This window comes from Anarhichas minor, unplaced genomic scaffold (assembly GCF_050575085.1).
Source record: "Anarhichas minor isolate MPS153535 unplaced genomic scaffold, ASM5057508v1 ptg000021l, whole genome shotgun sequence".
Lineage (NCBI taxonomy): Eukaryota > Metazoa > Chordata > Actinopteri > Perciformes > Anarhichadidae > Anarhichas > Anarhichas minor.
In genome coordinates this window covers 10,048,053-10,069,943 of record NW_027466467.1, presented here as the reverse complement: position 1 = coordinate 10,069,943, position 21,891 = coordinate 10,048,053, and positions in this window count along the sequence as shown.

Here is a 21,891-nt window from a genome sequence, read left to right as displayed (position 1 = left end):
AATTCTGGCCTCTTGCTTTAGATGAATGTTTCTACCCGGAGAGTAAACAGGATTGTGAGAGCGTGTTAATATTATCCAGCCGGGTGAAACTGAAACCAATCATTCATCCTTTTCTCTCTCCTCCACCTTGATCGTGTTTCATCACACTGTGAAGGGAAACGCAGTTTATGAGGAAACATTTAAAACAAGACTGAATGTGTGTTTTTCTTCCTGTGAGGCTTTAACGCTGCGAACAAAGGAGACTAAATGTGGTTAGATCCTTAAAACTAGAGAAAAACTTATTTAGAAAATCAGATTTGTGCAAAAAAAAAAAAAAGCTGAGGTTTGATTTATTCTTTGTTCATATTTTCAAGCAATATGTTCAAGAGAAAAAGTGTGAAGACTAAAGCGGTTCCACTTAAATTTAAACGTGTGTATTTCAGGGAACTAGATATACATAGAAAGAAAATCTAAATCTGAAGTTCCACCGCCAGCCGAAAGGGAAAAGGTTTCCTTAAATCTTCTGCCAAAAATGGATAGATTGATCAAAGGAACAAAGGAACAAACACTAAAAGAAATGATTCAGTTTCTTACCACCATTTGGATCAACTATACAGTAGCTTCAAATATGCTAATTTAGTAAAGCTCTTATTTAACAAAGGCCACTTTGACAAAGATGTGATTTCAAAGGAAATTGCTTTTGGGCTGCATTTACAAATCTTGGACCTCAGGTGTGTTATTTCATCTATTGGTACTGCAAAATGAGGAACGCGTGTAATGTCACAGTTTATTAACCCACACAGTGGACAGCAGCTGAGTGATAGGCTGCCTTGTGTTAGTGCTGCCGCTTCGTGCCCTCCAGCAGATGTGTTGTAGTTGTTGTCCAGTGTTCAGACACACCAGCTCTTAAACAGGGGGAGATTTATAGTGATGTCAGCCGTGCTCTTGCAGCTTTGGCCTCAGTCGAAAGAAAATTTCAAGGAAATCCTTTTTTCTAAATGCAATACCTGATCCTCTGTAGGAGACTTTCCCACATAGGTCGAAGTTCATTGGAATCATATTTTCCTTCATTATTTTAAACAATACAAATGTTATTAACAGATTTTATTTTGGTAATATTTTTTTAATTGCCAACAAAAGCTCTCCTTGTCCTTTCAAGTCTGTTTAGTTGCATGCTGAGTGATACTTCCTTTGCCACATTGCTGATGTTTAACACAGAGTATGCGTTAAACAAACACCCTGTGTTTGCTTATGTGTCCTACAGTAATATGTCTCAGCTCCGCGGGCCCTGGCTCTGTCCTCAGTGACAAGGCGTGTGTTTGAGTGATGGTGCACCGAGGCGGGACAGACCGACGTGAGGAGACAGATTGCCTATGCCAGGGCTCCGACACCAACCTATTCAGCCGGTGGGAAATGATAGATGCCCCGGCTAATTTTAAACTCTGTGAACTAAATTCCTGTTACCACAGGCAGTGATGGGTAACTGGGGCACAGCTGGAGGGTCTAGATAAGACCTTCACTCACCTGTGTCTCCACTCCTACCGTGCCCTTTCAACTTCCCCACACTGCTAAATGTTTCATAATGACGGGGTGCTAATGATTGATGGGACTGAGTGAAGAGTTGAAGGGAGTATAGGTGCTTGTTGCAGTTGGGTGGTGGTACAGATATCAGAGAGGTGGGCCAGATCAGATGTCATGTCCAGCAGCTGATAGAACAAGGACTATTGACTAAAAGCTGCACTGCGCAACTTCATGCTTTGTACTGAAGGAACTCAAATTAGGAAAAGAGGCCAAAAAGTCCTGCCACTGTCTCCATTTGCTACTTTTTAGTGGCACAGCTCCGGGGGTGGCAATGTCAGTCGGTCAGTCCATGTAGGCTCTCATGACTCATGTATATGGATGGGCACAACATTTTGTACAGTCATGATTTCCAGATGATGTACTCTCATGTCCTTTATCGATCTCCTGACCTTTTATCTTGTGCCACCACAGGCTGGCATTTGTGGCCTTGAGTTGCATTTTTTGACAACTATTTGATGGAATGCCATGAAATGTGTTGCAGGCATGTTCCTTTCAGGATTAATTATAATCACTTTCAAGACGTCTTACTTCTTATAGTGCCGCCATCATTATCGACTTCGCCAGGTCATTTTTATCAGGCTTAAGCCCCGAATGTTTGGAGTGTAGCCCCGATTATGATTTTAAATGAAAGCCAACGTGAAGATTGACCAAAAAACATGTGTGAATCTGCGATTGTTTTTGTAACAGAACAGCCTGTCAAAATGAATGTGTGAATATGTGTGTTACAATGAAATCACAAATTGGTGGTAAACATTATATCCGCTATATATGAATTTTCACATAAAACTCTGCAGCTTTAAAGTTTGTGCAAGTGATTGTTGAGCATTATGTTATGTCTTAGACATGTGGTGCCACAGTCTTGCGTTTACCCCTTACTCACTGCACCATTCAAAGAGACCCTACAGTGTAATACCTCAGCACACTGCTCTGCAACGGTGGGCTCAAGGACCTACTACCAAGACAAATTAATTTAACTGCATCGCACTCAAGCAAAGATGTTCGGGAGGGATAAAGCTGTCTCATTGCTGCCAGCCAAATGCATTTTATAGTGCTGACGCTGTATTTGGCTCTAGCCTGCACTCTTACACCTTATCTTTTTACTAATGAAGCTGCAAAGTATCATGTACCCAGCAGCCGACGACAACTTTATTGTGGTATAAAACAATTCATTTGTTTTTTTCTTTTCATAATTGTAATGTGACCCAGCTTGACGCTTTAAGCTCCTTCATCTGAACTTAAGTAGGGGTTCTGATGGAGGCATACGTCTGTGATTATTATTGTTTATTCACCAGGTTCATTATCTCTCAGCATGTACCCTCCAAAGCATCACTAGTCTCGATTATCAGCTTTTTTTAGCTAAAAATAAAGCCCATTCAGCACCATCAGCAAAGCTTTCATTAAAGATGTAACAAATGGATACAAATTTATATATTTAAGAATGGGCAAAGCTCGTCAACAATTTAAAATCAGTATATAGGCTGTACATTATCATTTAAGAGCCGATAACATTTAAGCCTTTAAATAGTGTATATTGTCATCAGGATCAGATTTGACTACCATCAAATACTTCCCTGATACAAGTTTGCATTAAAAAGTTTTTAAATGCAGTGTATTGATATGTTATGCCTTGGGACCCTGTGGAAAGTGTCTATCTGGGCTCATTATCAGACAAATCAATGGTCTTGCTGATGTTGATTGGTGTCTTTGACTTTGCAATCTATTGCATAAAAACCTTTATCGACACCTCGCGCAACAGACCATGCATGAGAATCTGAGAGGGAAGAAAACAATAGTAAAGGACATTCTACACTTTTTACTTTTAATGAGTTCTTACTTTAGTTTGGCCTTTGAACTCAGAGACTTGAAACATCAAATCCCTTATTGTTGTATTCTGTAAAGCACATTAACACATTTGTTTGGGGGGCACGTGCTTGAGAAACAGCTTGAGAATAAACATGACAGTAATCTTAGATTTGATTCTGCATTGTTTTAAATCTATGAAAAGATCAAATACCCAGCGATTTTTACTTCCAACCGATCTAAACAGGCTCATTTTAATGGTTATTTTAAAATCTAACAGTAACTGGAAAACAAGTAATCCAGACACAATTTGCAGTTGTATTGTCTTGGTACTGAATTCCACAGCCTTGGCCTAAAGTCAAATAATGAATTCTCCTTCCAGGTATAATGAACCAAGAACTGTACCGAACAATAAAACATGAAGAATCTGCTCACAGCACCTGCCAGCTGTATTGGTGGAAAACGTTTCACAATCAAGCCCCAAGTGAGTCCAGTCTGTCGCGGTGATGGAGGATTTCTCCTGACATGAATTGATAAAAATAGTCCCACTGTTCATTAAGGCAACCTGGTGATCGCGCCCTGTCCGGTTCTTCCCTGTGTCTGATCATCCCACCACTTCCTCCTCTGCTTGCCTGCTCGCCAACAGCTGACAGGATGTTTAAGGAGACAAATGAGCGCTGACCTTATCAGGTAATAGATATCCCATAGCGGAAGAATGGGTAATCGTTCTGGGTTTTCATTTTGCCCTCTTTCCTGTAGAGCTATATTATTGCGACAGAGGGAGAAAACCTCCCCTGGTCATCACTTCATACCAAACCAACACCACTAACAAACAGCCATATGCAAGACTAATGGGATGTAGACTTCTATCTGATCAGCCTGGCTCATAACCTTGGGTCAAACCGAAAAGCTTTACAGGAAACACTGTCACTATGCTCTCACGGCAGCTTTTAAGATTTACTTCCCTGCTGTCTATAAAGAACATGCTGGTTTTAACAATCTAAATTGAAAACTGCTGGAGGGGAAAATGATAGTTTGTCACAGGCAGGGAAGTTCAAGCGGTGGATGGGGACCATAAAGAGGCAGCGACAGGCCGATGTTGTTGGGAGAAATGATTACCTCTGTGAGGAGGAAACAGAAGGGAGAGGAGGGGAGGGGAGATTAACACATAGCGTTGAATTTGACTATGCTGATCCACTATTTAAGATTAAGTATAGGCACAATTTTAAAGTCTTAAATCAAGTCCATCAACTTTCATACTCCTGCAATTTGACTAAAAAGCAGCACATCATACACACAGGTGATCTACAAAGAAAATTACGGAGGCCATCTAGTGGACAGGTGTGGTACAACAAAGCCCAGAGGTCTATATCCCAATTCCATACAACATATGAACTGCACACAGTCTGTTCCAGTAACTGTGTCTTACAACTACCACTACCAATTAAATCTACAAATATAGCAAAAATGTTTCACCAAATATCCAACGAATGTATTTGGTTTTGATGGGTTGGAGCTGGTGAAACACTACAGCTTCTTCATTTTCTCTGCATGCATGCTGTGTTGGCGCTTTCCCACTGTAAACACACTACATGTTCAAAACCTGCTTAGAATTATGGAATCGGGGTGCAGCAGTTTACAATTCCCTAAATGTCTCCCCATTTCCTTTTCTTGCATCCTTTCATCACATCTTACTACGATTTAAGACACAAGGAAGAGATAGAATCATCTTTGATGACGTCAGTTACTGATGGCGGCTACACAGCTGCCTCGTTCATCACTGGGCTTTAACTGAATGTGGTCCAAAGAATAAGGCACCATTTTTATGATTTAATCGTATTCAAGCTGTCTGTGAAACTGACCCTTTCTCTGTAACAAGCACATAGCGTAGGCGGTTTAAAAGCTCATTGCTAGCGGCTCATCTATTAGGGAGGATATGCAATAAAAAAAAACATGACAGATTTAAAGGTCATATAGATGAACAGCCTCTCTGTCAACACACTGTTCTGTTACACAATCTGCTGAGATCCACTAAGCTGCAGTGAGCTGCTGTGTACTATATATGAGGGGACTGCTTTATGATCAGCTACAAATATAGAAAATCATTTGTTCTCCTCCAACTACAGAACATCAGTCATACAGACAGTCCCAGTCCACCACGAGTTAACCAGCCTCTGGCCAACTTTCACGGAGGTCTCTCACTTCATAAAAGGTGTACAAGTAATTACACTTTCTCTGTGTAGGTGTGTGTGTGTGTGTGTGTGTGTGTGTGTGAGTGCACTTGACTTTAGTCACAAGTTGTGTTAGAAAATCGAAAACAGAAATTGATGTGCAGCAACAAAATTAACTTCAGCTGAAAGGTATAGCAGCTGGGTGTACTGCAGACTACCCAATGCAATACTGGCAGGTAGAAGGTACGTCTCAGCTACTTCACATTTGTTTTTATCAAATCTTCCCTGTGATGCTACTCTGCATGTGAACATTTTTCTCTTGAGTTGAAATCATCATTATTCTATCTTTCACTATGAACAATACTGACGAAGAACAAAAACAATGAATTTATCCCTTAATTTAAAACACATAAAAGCTTCCCTGCAGAGATAAAAACATACAGTCGCAGATATGTTTCAGAATAAACCCTTACCTGAATCTAATTGTATGACGATATCAAGCTTTGGGGGCAAACGACAATTTTTACAAGTAGGATACATTCATTGACTTTGACAAAAACTAAAGGAAGAGACCCCCATTCTGGCCCACTGACATTAGCTTCCTGTACGCTTCAGAATTCAGTTCAACATCCTCCTGATCACATTCAAAGCCTTCCATGGCATGGTTTTTATAAAACTTTTATAGACCCAATTATATAAGATGGTGATCTTATAAGTTTGATTTGATTGCCAGTTAGCAACCATTTCAGTAGATCAATCTCCTCATCTCACCCTCCACATGATCTTTCTTGCCAGACTGATGAAGACCATGTCTATTTCATGGGTCAATTCATTTGAATTGGCCCTCATGCCAATGTCACAGGCGGGATCATTTACATCTGACAGGTCGGATCAATTCTAATTGAACTATAAACTCACTCACATCCCTTCATGCCAAACCAAAGTCATGTTTTGAAGATAGACTCAGATCAGGTTTGAGATGGCTCAAAATTAGGAATATCAGTGACATCATATTACTTGTTTAATGAACGTCTGCCCCAAGTATGGATTGAACTTGATGATGGATCCTAGTAAGCTTTTTTCTTGTACCAAATCACAGTCCCCCGTCTGACCTGATTATGCTAGCAAGTCAGGGTAAAGGTAATTTGGCCCTGACTGATTTAGATTAGTGCTGCACTGGGCTCTCTGCACAACAGCTGCACGCAGCAGACCACTGCTTTACTGGTTCCACTCTCTGCCACTTTGCATCTCAATGGCCAGAAACCTCACTCAATATTATACGCTTGTTACGGCTCACGGGGACTCACCTCAGGGGCTTATTAATATGCGTAACACACAGCGCCCCAAAGCATACAGTATGTCTTATGAAAACACTTTCACTGAAAGAGACTACATTTTATTTGCTGGAGGATTGGTGTCCATACTGACAGGTCCGTTCTTCAATACGAATGCAAACTGCATTAGTGTAATCATGAGCGGACTGGAGCTTTTCTACTGAATCAACAATTTGATCAGAATTAACTGGGGACCAAAGTGATTCTCCATATCATCTATCTAACCAGTATCTCTCAGGAAACCGGGCAGCAGTGGTGGAAAGTAACGAACTTGTACTTTGCTTGAGTATTTCCATTGTTATCCTACTTTATACTCCTACTCCACCAATGTTCAGAGCCTGTCCTTTGTACTCTACAACATTATTTCTATAATTTTTGTTGCTAGTTACTTTGCAGATTTAGGTTACTAATAAAAACATATAAATCAACTAATAAATAATGATCTATTATTTAAGCTACCCAGCAGTATATAGAGTAATTAGAATTTGCCTAATCTTTACCAGCTGCAACATTAAAGTCATGCATGCATAAATGCATTAATAATTATAACTCAGTGATTTGATATATCTGAATGGCTCATATTTCAAGTCAGTGTGTGAAATAATAATTGAAATTGATTGACACTTGAGACCCCCTGAAAGCCTCGACAGCAATATTTTATTGGACCTCTAAAGTGGCCTTATTGTTAAAGAAGTAGCCTTGGGGATGTGTGTGCAAAGTCTGTAGCATATAGCCTATTGATTGCCTTGGCTTGCATCCATGAAAACTTGTATTTTGTGTATTGAGTCTATGTAAGACTTCAGCATAACATTAGAGCAGCTTTTACTTTTGGTATATTAAGTATACTTTGGTGCAAATACTTTTATTTAAGTGAGATTTTGAATTTACAGTGTCGACTTTTACTGATGTAAATGATCTGAATACTTCTTCAACTACTGCCGCGCACGCAGAAGAAACCCACACAGCCGTGGATTCATACCCAATTACAATTTTGTCATCATCACATGATCATTTCTTTATCTACACTATCTAAAACATGGTAATTATTACATCAAATTATGTTTTAAATCAACACAAGCTTAGATCAAACACTCCAGTGAAAGCTATAGTGTGTAACTTCATTCTCTTGGTTTTCCCGCTTCCATTAAGCATGAAGGATACCTGATTTAAATTCCTCCTGACTGTACAATCCCATGATCCCCTCTACCGGTGGTAATGGCCATGTCTCCAGGCAGCCCAGCCTCCATTAGTGACACTGATTAACCCCACGGTGTCTGGCTGTCCACCGCTTGATGGGACTGGACAGGTGATGGTTTGAGTTGAGGAGAGAGGTAGCCTGAGTGGACTTGTTAAAATGTATGAGATATTATCACATCTTATTGAGGCTACTTAATTTGCTGATTGAAATGGAGATGTACAAGAATGCAGCTGAATGAGATTTGGTATTGGATTTTCACAGAGGAGTTGACCTGCCTGACAATTAGGTGTAATTTGAATGATGCACCTTGACATTGTTCCCTCTTCAGCTGAAAGCAGGCACAAGTTCACCTGAAAACACAGATTAAATTCCTTAAGAGGAATGGTTGTTTCGAACAAAACAACTGTACTCTACATGATTGCCGAATCATCGTTGAACTGCTCAAACGCTTGTTGATGAAGTCATATCGTTTCATAGCAATGGTAACTAGCTAACAGAATTTTTTAGACAAAACCAAGCAAGGCAAAACAAAAACATATAATTGCTTGAGCAGCTGATCTTTTATTTGTGGATTTTATTTGAAGTGTTGAGCGCGGCGTCACTTAGTAGCTTCATGTATCCGTCTTCTACTTACTTGTCGCCTGTTGCAGTGTAGCTCGTAGCGGAACGCAGCAATAGGCTCAGCTGTGCTTTGAGCTAAATGAGCTAAACGTTGACAAGCGATTATGCTCACAATGATAAGACTAACATGCTGATGTTAAGAAGGTATAATATTTACCATGATAACCATCTAAGTTTAGCATGTTAGCGTGCTAACGAAAGTTAAAGAGCACCAAACACAAAGTAGAGCTGAGGCTGATGTAAATGTCAAATTGAAATGTTGATCAGTTATTGCAGCAAATTGTTTTAAGACCTCTCTGTTTTGCATGTTTAAATGTAATACCATTACTAACAAGAAGATATGCAGCTTACTGAATCGTGTCGAGAAGAAGTGGATTAGAAAAAGATATAGAATTAGAAATGAGGTATTATACAGCAGCACTACCATATTTTGCAGATGGATCAAAATTTTAAAATACATGAAAATATTGTGATCTTAACCGCATTTCAACATGTGGAAGGGATCCAATAAGAGATGTAATAACTAGGACAGTTGGGAGACAGTGCTTTATAATTGACATGATAAACAACTTTATGCAAGCCATATGTTTCTAGTAGTGATACATTAATTTAGTATAGCGCCTTTAAAGCTAAAGGAAATCTTGATTATGGTTCCTCCCCAGTTTCCTTTTCAAAGTCTTCTTTAATTTCCCCAAAGGTATGATATGCTTATCATTTTATAGTCAAGGTTTGCGTTATTCAAAAAGGGTTGCTGCAGTTATGTTGATTTGGGTTTGCTTTAACACATTAGGCCCTCTCCTGCAGTATTTTCTGAGGTGCACTAACAGGAATTACATGGTGGGGAATTGAGAGGTGGAAGGTGTTAGCGCTCCGTAATGCCCCGGAGAGCTGGCCTGACTTCTTTTATCTCAAATAAGCAGATCAGAGAACTGCTGGTGTGTGGGTGAGAGATGTTCAGCTCTGCTGGGTTTACGCTCATGTTGTGGATTTGCACTTGCATACAAATAGGCCTGTTTTTTTGTGAGCACATTTAAGCCAAACCAAGCTGTGAATGAGTGAATACTTTAAGGGTGTTTTCAAAGGTACAACCTATTTGTACCGTGCCAGAGTGCATTTCCGTTGTCGTCCACGCAACATTTGTTTATCTTGTCGCTACAATGTAGAAAAGCCAATCAATCGCAAATATTCCCAGCCCATTCATTGGAGTCGACCTTTGCATTTCTTTACTATTCATATTTTGGATATGATGTCAAGAACGCCCCTCTCACCTGCCTCCCTACTTTATCACCTACGGCCGTGGATTTCAGAGGATTGAGATCAGCTTGTGCAGATTTCCGGCAGCTTTGAGAAATGTCTTTGCAACTCTCTAGTGTTTGATTAAGCATCAAACACTTCCTTTCCTGCATTCTGGGGAATTTTCAAGCATCCATTTATGGTAGAAGTGTCTTTATTTATGTAAACAGGAGATGTTCAAAATATGACAATATAAAGCAACATAATTCAGGAAGACTCAGGCATTCTGTATTCCAATATTTATTCTCCTGGAGGTCAACTTTTGTCATTTTCCTTAATATTATCTCTGCTGAGTCAACACACATGAAGACATCCTTTACTCTTCCTTCCTCTTTTGTTTCTTTTGTTTGGGGGAAGTAACCTCTTCCAATTCACATGTGGCACCTATTCACTTCAATGACACATCAATTCATTCATTCAGGTTCAGGTTAACATTAACCCCTGGACTTTCAAAGATCACGTGTTTCAGAAAGATTTTTGCTCAACTTTCTGCATATTCAAAACATATCCCACATGTATTCGCTGAGTTGTAATATTTTAGTATGATAAGAAGTGTAATTTAATGAGAAGAAAGTCGTAATATATTAAGAATTAGTAAGTAAACTAAAATGTTTTAATTAATGGAGCATCCAGAATTAAATTTGTGGCTGATATTCAAAAGACTGACCTTTTTAGCACACGAGGAGACTAATCCACATTCTTCTAGTGTCAACCTTGAAGTGCATCTACTTTGCCAAAAAGGAAATAATAACCCCAGCTAATTGCTGATTATCACTACTTCCACGAGTTATACAGTTTTTACTGCTTGTAAATTTAAAACAAATCATCGCAGCCACAACCTACGCTGATTACATAATTATCTGCCACACAACCGTCTCCTTTTGTCAGACTTAATGGTACACAGATTTCCATTGTTATTTCACGACACCAGTGATTGGCACCGCTCTTTGCAGTATCAGCAGCAGTATGTATTGGGTTAAACACTGCAGCATAAAGCTCAGAGGAGGATGAATAATGAAATACCAAGAAAAATATTGATAAAAATCCAGCTGAGGCCGATTACAATTCAGATAGCAACTCTAGATTATTGAGAGACAGAGAAACAAACAAAGGCATTTTTCTAATGAGAATTATTAACACATATTGTTTCTTGTCAAAATACATTTATGATTAACAAACAAAAGGTTGGTGGGACGAAAGGTCCAACATTGCTCAACTTTCAGTCCTTGCAATCATTTGTTGACAGTCACACTCTGGCATCAGCAGCTGCTACAGTGACTACAGGTCAACCTGTGATTGAAGTCTTTCTGTGAGAGAATTCACAAGAGCCCCGGCCACAGAATTAGCTGTTTGGTATGCTGACAGACACACTGTATTCCAATTGAGGCATCACACCGTGATCCTCAGCCCCTAATCCGTGTTGTTCATGGTCACGACTGTCCAGGAATGTGCTCCTCATAGCAAACGGGTGATTAGGTTTTTTTTTTCAAATATCTCGGAATTGTATTCTGTGTCACCGACAGACAAATTCTCCATTTTAATTACAGTCTGACTCATTCCTTTTCTCCCACTTGTCAAATTCTGGTACGTTATCGCTACGTTGACACTGCTGCTATTGTAATGACTATGTGTCCATTTCATTCACTGCTTATCTATCCATTTATTTTATGCTAAGTCGCTTTTGCAAGCTGTTGTTCCTCTGATGGCAGCACGGAAAAACTGTGCAAATCCATTTTGTGAAGGGATCACAAACGGATGTTATGTGTCTTCACAGGAGACTATGTGTATCGCTCTCTAAACCGTGTGTATATTGTCTGGAATAAAAATAGAGGAAAAAAAACGTTCATAGTAAGTAAGTTATCTATATTAGCTGTTGAAGTTGTCAAAATGGGATCAACCTAACTACAATACATTATAAATTGTTATTTCAAGGGTTAAACTAAATGACTACACTGCGCTTCAGAGACATGTTTTCTGTTTTAAATTATGATGCAGCTACTTGGACGACGAATACAGCTGTCAAAGTGTCTATTATATTCAGAAAGGGGTTGAGAGTTGAGCATTAACTCAGTTGTGGTGAGAGATAATAACAGGAAGTTATCCTTTCTCTATCATGACTGGACTGTCGATAATCACTCCATTTTTACGATATACATAATCAAAGTTTGACTTCGAAAGTTATAAAATATCATTGTGAGGCCAGAGAGGCACAGCAGTCTTGTTTGCAGAGCCTTTCCACTTTTATGAGCAAGCCTGTGACGTGTCACAGTGGCTGAAGGCTGGTGAAGCTCAACGCTGGCCGACCTCGCTGCGGTGTCGCCCACTGGGATTTATGAAATGTTATACTCTGTTCACAGGCCCGGGGCGGATCTGTGCTTTGCCTCATAGGGTATGTATTGTGTTATGGTTCCTTGTGCTCACACAACAATAGAGCGAATACAGGAAGATCTTGGAGTTATTTAAGGGAACCTTGTGGTTTAGTTACACGTGTGCTTTTCTTGCTATGGCAAGTCAAAACAATGAGAAAGGTCTTTTCAGTTGTGAGAAGCCCCACCATTTGCATTATTCGTCTCTGTGGAAAAATAGTGTATATATTCATACCGACTTTCCTTTTCAGTATGCTCAAGTTTGTCACTTTTGAAAATACACTGCATACTCCAAACCTGCTTAGCATTTGAGCAATATTAGGGCTGTCAGTGAAAGTTTAGTAGACGTAAAACCATAGTCCAAGTATAGACGGTCATTGAATGACTAGATATACATCAAATATAGCTAAATAATAGCTATATGATTACATTTTTACTCAAAGTTAACTGGGTCTTGTCACAAATGCTAGCTACAAACTGAGCTACAGAGGGAATAACATAACATTGTTTTCTCACAAAAGGCTTCATATTTATACATGTAATATTTTCATTTTTAGATCTATTGTCTTTCTCTCAGCATCTCACTATATACTAGTGATTCTGCAGCTTATACACCCATCAAAAGAACACTTTCCTCAGTTGAGCCGCACGGTTTGATCAATTCCCTCACTATTCCGTGTGTTTGTCAGTGTTTGCACTTCTCCACTATTTGTTACTATTGTCTCTGCATCTGCTCTCTTCTCTCAACCTTTCTCACCTCATCAATCTCTATTCTGCAGCATCTCTAAATCTGCCACAGCGCTTTTCCTTAATTCCTTTGGTTCATCTCCTCAGTTTCACCTCAGTTCTCTGGTGTTCCCTCGAGGAAACCACTTAAAGTGATGTTTTATTACAACTTTCAACAGACCGACCTTTCCCCAAACCGATTTGTCCCTTATTTCATAGCATCATTCGCTCATTTAATGGCCCATGCCCATGTTTGTGTGGTGCTATTTTGGCATGTACGTGATCATTTTCTACATTGGCCAGCCTTTTATGCCTGTGAGCCCTTAATACAAGGCATTTTTTTAATGGTTACCCCTTGACTGTTTCATTTAAATAATAAGGCTTGTTGAGCTAAAACTACACAGTGTAAAGACATTTGTGTCAAATGTGTAGCCAAATTCACACATTCAATTTTCCTTATCTCCTACCCCAATAATCCTCTCACAACCCCTTCAATTCATTGCACAATGTTTTCAACCCCCACGTTAGGAACCAATAATGTAGATTATTCAGCATTTACTACACATTAAACATCAATATAGAAGAAAGTGCCACATTATTTTAAGGGTCTGTATATTCTCAATCATTTCTTAGGAAGATTCATTCAAATAAACATATTTGTCCATACTTTTTGGTCTACAGTATGTAGGATCAATATTAAATTGGCACACTTCAAATGACTACATTTCAAATGAATTGCCAGTGCAAGCCACAGGCAATATACAGCATGTCAACGTAACATACAAATCTTCAATTTGCAATAATACAATTCAACATAGGCTACCTGAAGCATTGGTCTTCCAATAACAGATATTTTCTTGGGTTTAACTGGAGCATTTTTGTCAAGATGTTTCTGAAAATCTAACCAAATTAAACTTTGTCTCTACTTTCCCTATATCTAGTACCACATTACATAGTTCTTTCTGGGAGACTATAAATTGTTAGGATTTTTTAAGGTTATAACAGAGGTGAAAAATAGTGTTTTAACTCAAGGCAATAAAGAAATGAAATATTGAATTAAACCAAAGAGACCTAAATGTAAATAGCATATTTTTCTGCCTGGCCAACAGTTAAAAGATTTGCATATTGACAATGGCTACAGCATTCACACTACATAATCATCAAACCTAAAAAGAATAGTTTCAGCCTTAAAAAGTAATTTATCCATTTATCCAGTGACCTGTGTATCTTTCCTGTTGACCTTGACAGAGACATGGTCCTAGGGAGGGGGAGGGTTTGCCCTGCCCCTGCTGTGCAATGGATTAGTAGCGCTGGCAGGTCATTACATACCTGGAAGCTGAGGCTAATCAGAATGTCAGCAGAGCAGCAGGCCCTCTGAAATGATCGGCTCTTTTTTTCACCTTTCAACGCTCAGCTGTACTAATGGTGTTGTCACAGCGCTGGCATTTTTATGGCCACCTATAGCACATTTCCAACGCAAATACTGCGAGAATGTATCCATAATTCAGGGGTTGCACGATTCTTGCATAAAAAGGGCATACATTATGTACATGAAGACAGGAAAAACAGGAGCAAAAAGGACTTTGCTCCGGCAGGAAAACTGGGAAGTACATTGCTGAGCCACGTAGCATATCATGTCCAAAATGTACTGGTTCTTGTCATCCTGTAAAGCTGTTACATAAAGCTGATGGCATCATCAATATGACAACAGTTTATTGTATAATCATTTGAATACTACATACAAATGATCCTACTGGTATTTCTCATTAAACTGCTTTTATATTATACAATTGTAAATATGTAGCTTTTCAGATGGTGCTAACTATGCATGTGTCAATCCCCAAATTCATATGTACATTAAACATTCACATTTTCAGATTTTTATGTCCAAGATTTAGGATCCTCAATGGTATCGTGATATAATAACTACTTGGTACTTAGAACATAACAGTATAATTTATCACGGGGACAGTTTTCAAACACATCAAAGGGCCATTTTCTATTGAGAGTTGGTTCCTTCTTGGTACATTACACCAGAGTATTAGACATTAAGACATTATTATGTATATTGAGACCTATATGTTTGAAATGCGCAAACAAATCAGATAAATTAATACTGGTAATACATTTCAAAACAGCCTCACTCTGCCGAATTAAACTGGAACATAAACATAAACATAAACACGTTTCAATTTATTGAATTTGTATATAACTGTACGTGTATATTTTCATTTGAACCACAACCTTTCACTGTTGATACTACTCTTGTGGATTACACAGCAGTGGATATAGCTCGAAAGGGAAAGCAAAAAAAAAGCACAAGATTTTCTCCAGAATCATGATGGCGGATAATGAGTAAACAGGGTCCAGGTCAGAAAATGCTTTCTGCCTCATACGTTCCTCTGGGTAAAGTTTACTTTACTTACTAAGACATCTATATAAATAGTTCTCTTAACACCATACATTAATTTAGTTTTACCATCAGTATTATAAAATGTAAAATTCCAGGTTCATCAGACAGAACAAAAATGGGTAGCGTTGTCCAAGCAGCTCAGACACTGAAGTTTCTAAAGAAAATGCATAAACATCATCTCTCAGTCACAGCTTGGCTGTCTGTAACCTCCGTGCTTGTTATGCATTTTATCGCCACTATAAAGTTGGAACCGTACCGATCACTTGTTAGCCCTGCTGTTAAGCTGATTTTTTTGTACTACTTGGCACTTTACACCAGAGCTCTTGTTGTTCATAAGACACATGAATTCAACGAAGGGGCTGTTTGGAGCACGTGCCAGTTTATTTGGTGAGCTTGGCACCGCTGCACATGAAAGTGTAATAAAAAACCCATCTGTTAAAAGATTGACGCTGAGCTAGTCCACTGGAACTGAAATGTGTGTGTGTGTGTGTGTGTGTGTGTGTGTGTGTGTGTGTGTGTGTGTGTGTGTGTGTGTGTGTGTGTGTGTACTTGAGGATTTGGCCAACAAAGTCCTTTTCTCTTTCTTCGGCTCTGATTAGATGTTATTTTAGATGTAAAATCTGAGGTATGCAGTTGACACAGATACATCACATACACATTACACCAATGCTGCTGCCAAAAACACAAGAGAATGTTCTCGTTACATTTTCACGTGAGACAAAAATTACAAGTCTCTGAATAAACTGACGTTGTCCTCACATGCTGTCAATCTTGTGTACCCAATGCATTTGAGCAACTGTGAACGCCCAGTGTTGAATCACCCATTTCCTTTTGAAGGCAATGGCAATGTATAATAGTGTTGTCATGACAACAGGGTATAGTGATGGAATTAAGTAGCTGCACACACAAGCAAATGCAACTCTGCATAATGCACCCTGAATCATGCACTCTCTCTTTGGGAATGCCGATGAATCTCATCAGAGAACAGACGTACTGCAGGAATCGACAGACTCTGGAAATCCCATCGCCTTACACATGAAGTCATGCACTTTTAGCTGGCTCTATCTTTCTCCATGTGCTATTTATTACATACTACAGGAAGGGAGGGATCTTGAATTTTGAGATTTGATACATTCACTCATCTTACTATTGTGTGATGGCAACAAAAGGTGTTGCCGCAGTAGACTGATTTGTCTCAGTATTCTGACTGTGAGGCCTGTTGGGGAAACATGTAAGGATGATCAGGAGCATACATTCACATGATTTAAACCTTTGTTTAAACTGAGACGTGGAGGGAGTTTTTACAAACTCATACACAGCAAATGCATGGAGGAAAGCAGGTCAACATGTCGGTGTGATAAAATAACATTACAATTCTCACATTTCAGGGTGCTGCTAAATGTTACACCTTACATTTGAGAAAGACAGATTATTATTGCAAACAAATAAATTGCAGCCAGAGTAACTTCTGTAACTACAGGGGCTTTTCAATCTATGACATTTTCTAGAGCATAAATATGATTGATGCAGTTTTGAGTGTGTTTTTGTTTTGTTTAATTGGCTAGAAGCATGTTCAAGTTTAAATGCTCCACATACTGTATGCATGGGACTACTGTACATATCTGGCTAGTCAAAAGCTTGGTCACTTAGTTGCCTGTAAAGCTAAAGTGGACTCGAGAAAACCGCAGTACAGTTGGAAGAAGATTAAAAAGCAGTTGACTGCAATTTGCGACCCACTGTGTTGAAATGCCAAGGGCTGTTGGGAGTGAGAGCACAGAAGATTGCATCACCTCCAATACTAACAGCTTGCACTAATGAGGGTGTATTAACACTGCACTGTTTAATGGAAAGAATGGATCTTGCTTGTCCAGCTCCCCATAGAATAGCAGGCACTGTGAGTCCAGAGGGGTGGAATTAATAGTAAGTGATCACAAAGCTATTGACGACTGAGTCATTCACTTATAAAGAGCATTTATCAAGTAGAAGGTAACCTTTACATTGTGTAAAAGTTTGACATATGTAATCACTTAAAATAGTTTTCAAAAGTTAATAATGACTGCTCCTTCCATTGCTCCACACTTTCTGTAAGTATATGACAAAAATTCTAGTTTACAAATCAGAATTTTCCTCTCAACATTCAGCACCATAGCATCTACATGTGACGCATAATTCAGTCATCATGCCACACCATGATGTATCTTTATTCATTGCATGTTTCTGTCAAGCCACATTAGCCTCAGGAGGAAGGCGATAAACGGAAAGGTGGTTAATGTGCCGCACCTGCTCCTGCCGAGATGCTAGTTGACATCTTCGTTCCTCAGCGGCAGTCAGCTAAAATTGTACCCAAAATGAACAAGAAAGATTTACTGGAGCGCAAAGCCGTATCCAGTGAACCAGGAAATGGTGGCAAGGTTTTTGCCATCATGTAATTTTTCCTGAACGGTCAGTGAGATGACAGGTAGAGACAGAGGAGGGAGGCTGGCCAACGATCTGCGTGACTGGAAAGTGATGAATCCTGTGGTGTGTGAAAATACTTTCCTCCTGTTGAGAACAAGTGTCATGGTGAAATGTTCATGAAGGGTCTTGGGAAGGTAAATGGCATTGCGTCAGTTGACGCTGCAAAAGATGGGTTTGAAAGTTTCCAGTCTGCTAGTTCGGCAGCTGTAAATGAGGGATCATTTTTCAACCACACAGCGATCTCTGTGTTGCATTTCATTTTTTAAATCATTGTATGTATATTTTTCAATGTTATTATTGATGAATAAAAAGCTGCACGAGGGATTTGAACAAGAATGCTTTATTTAAATGTCATCAAAATGAAAAGGCACGTCTTTTTCCCTGTGTGAAGCTTTGACATATACTTTCAATGGACAACAATTACTTCCTTATGAGAAGTGTCCTCACACTGATCAAGACAGCGCTCTCCTCTATTTGAACCTTGAGGGTCACTTTTCAGAGTGTAAGCCCTGCATGTCTTCTCGAGAGTATGGCAACATTTCCCACCATTTGACTCACAAAATAGCCTTTCCGAGGTGATACCTGCACCACCTACATGCTAAAAAGCTCGGCCATTGCATAGAAAGTGAGATTGGGTGAGACACCTAGGGCTTTGGAGTGAAATCCCTACAGATCGTGTAAAAGATTCAAAACACCCCAAAAAAAACAGAAATGATTGAGCCTGCGAGCATATTTTAAGCCGTCACCTTGTGCATTAAAGCTGTGGTTATATGATTTCCAAAGCTCGGAGCTTGGTTTAATATTCATAAAGTGCTGAACATCCTGAGATCTCGGTGCACTCCAGAGTCAAAAGATATACTGTTATTGGATGTGATAAACAGAGCGTTGGGGAAAGAAAGTGCTGAGAGGCAATTTGCCGCACTATACTTCCATTTTCTCAACCTTTTTGAAATAGCAATAGATGTATAAGAGTTCACAGGAAGCTAAGTGTTAATGCTCCGGGGTGAATTTCATCAACGGACAGTATTGTATCCGTCCCACCGACGTCAATTTCATTTGGTTGACGCTGCTGTAGCGGGTGCTATTAGCCGTTAACAATTTTTCACATTGTTCAATGAAATTCTCACATGTTATTTCTCTACATGGACTAATTAACCTTGTACAGCAGTGTCAAGCTCCGTCACACTTGTCACCTCCTTGCTGTTGCTATTTCTCATGAGCATAGCTAGGCAGCTGGAATTTAACAGTCGTCAGTGGCGTGGAACCATATGTTTTATATATTGGAATAGTTTGCTAACTCAGCCAGATAGCAATAGTTGCCAAACAATGTGCAAGTTGCAATTAATCAAATTCATGTTGTGGTTTTGCTTTTGGCGGTATCAATAGGTCACCTGATATAAACTTACCCGACATCTAAACACAAGGAATGAGCCGACATAATACAGCCTGTAAGTCCAAGTCAAGTCATATGAAGTGTTGCAATTATTACTCATATGCTGCTGATATTTGCATCATTAGCTATTTGTATGATTTTCTTGATGTGCTTGTGGAGAATGTAGTGACAATGACAATCAGCCACAGGGCCCCATGAAATGTTCTGCCACGTGACAAATAAAAAATTGTTTTTCATTTTCCAATAAACATAATAAACATCCATAAAATATATATATGAAATATAAATAATATTTCATGTAGTGGCATATTGAGAGCAACTATTGTGCACTACATTATCTGCTGATTGCATCAATTTGCTCAGAGAGAGAGGAGCCTACTCCTCTGTTCCGCTATCTAAAAGCAGCAGGTAAAAGAAGCAGCTGAATGTGTCAAAGCGACCGCAATAAATAATGGATGTCATGAAGCTTCCGTGGAAGCTGTCAGCTTTGAAATCTACTCCCTGGTTGAGACCCACTCCCAGTTCGCTCCTTTCATTTTACATTTAACGGGTCCTGTGCTGTATAACCATCATCTCCAACACACACACATTCATATACCTCATCTCTGGCTGGAGCTGTCTGAGACAGTTAGTGCTGGGAAGGTGCTGAGCTCAGAGCAGCCAGGCAGGTGTTGTGTCCGTCTTAGGGGCTCACGTCTGCATACATCAGCTTCAATTTTACCCTCAGTCGGGCTTGAGAGCCTGGTTGACACCCACAGGAAGGGAGCCGACAGCAGCACCGTTCAAGAGGAAAAATAAACAGCCTCTCTTGGACCAGGCACACAGTGAAAATTGTAGCGTTTCTCAAAGACCTCGAAGGTTAACTGGTTTTCTTTTGTAGCTGCGAATTGATTTCCAAGCTCTTCAAATGGTGCTATCTGTCCGCGCTCATATGTCGAGGGAGCAGGCTTTTAGCGCTGGATGTCCCAAATGTCTAAAGCCCAAACAAATCATTTTCCAGTATTGTTAACTCTGACAGAAGACAGCAGGTGCCTCGGAATTAAATACCTCATTAAAGTCGGAGCAAACAAATGGATTTGATGGCCCCACGTGATTCCTAATATAACTAAAACTGTTTAAATGTGTTCAAACTTTAATAAATAAATCCTCATAATTCATGCTGTGAGCTCCACATGTCGGGCTCTTGCACAGATGGATCAAAGTCAGCAGGATAAATGCCTCTCTTCCCTTTGATAATAATTAATTACACACTCGAGCAAAAACAAATGCCTATGCAGGCACCATAGTGCATGTGAGAGGATTATACCTCTCTTAATACACCGAGAGACATAGAGTATCGCACTATTCTCACCTTGTATTTTACATTGTCTGAAGAAAACAGCAGAATTGTCTTTTTGCATGAGATGCAAAGTCCGTCCAGATCTTAGTTTTGCAACTTATTAGAACACACTTATATATATTACATATAAGTAAGATAGTAATGAATCGGCAGCATTTGTATAAAAGTAGGAGAATTGCATGAAATGTCTAGCTGCGGAGATGTTATTTCTGCAAAATATAGGCCTATGTGTTTCTACAGAATACCACAGAGACAAGGAGATGGCAGAGAATATTCTCATTGTCTCCATGTCTCTAATGTAAGAGCGTTGTCCTTCAGCTATTGTGTGAATCCTCTGGCTGTCAAACTGGGAAAGAAAGAATCCTGACTAAAGGCCACTTGTCTTTTCACTGAGCCTGGACCGTGTTTGCACTGTCAGCCCTGGACAGCTCAACACAGACCCATATCTACCCACCTCTGTATCATGTGACGGTGAACTTGAAAATATTTACACATTCAGAAATATTGATTATGATGAGGATTGGATGTTGACAACTGTGGCATCAATCCCAGGTCTAAGTTGTACCACACCTGTTGTAAATTCTTCTGTAAGCCTACACATAAATGACTATTAAAAGGTAAGTATTCTTCTCCATCTTGATGACCATATGGAGGTTACCGATTGTGCATGCCAGAATACCCTTTTCAAGGCAGGAAAAGTGTGGAAACAATAGAGCTAATGTTTCCATAAACGATGTCAGTGAGTGGTCATGCACAATACCAAATCCCTGGAACCGGCTCACCTAATTGGAAAGCAGCCATTAATGTTTTTAACTCCCCTAGTGCTTTTCTTGCTTTGACAAGTCAAAATGTCTGCTGTGACAACTGTCTATGGGAGTCCCCCTAACGCTCACATCAGGCTTAACAATCCTGTAGGATAATTATGCTGGGAGAGAAGTTTATTGGCACTGCCATTGTAGATTTTCTCTCATACAGCAGCTGTTTCTGCATTAAACTGTAATTTTTGATACTTCTATTTGGTACTTTACTATAATTGACTTATTTAAAGGAAGAGCTTGTCATTTTGGGATATACGCTTATTTGTTTTTTGGGCTGAGAGTTAGGTGGGAGGGTGGATAACGTTACCACTCTCATGCTTCTATGCGGTAATAGCTGGCAAAAGCAACAAGTTAGCTTAGCATAAAGACTTGAAACAGGGACCCAGCTAGCCTGGGTCTGCA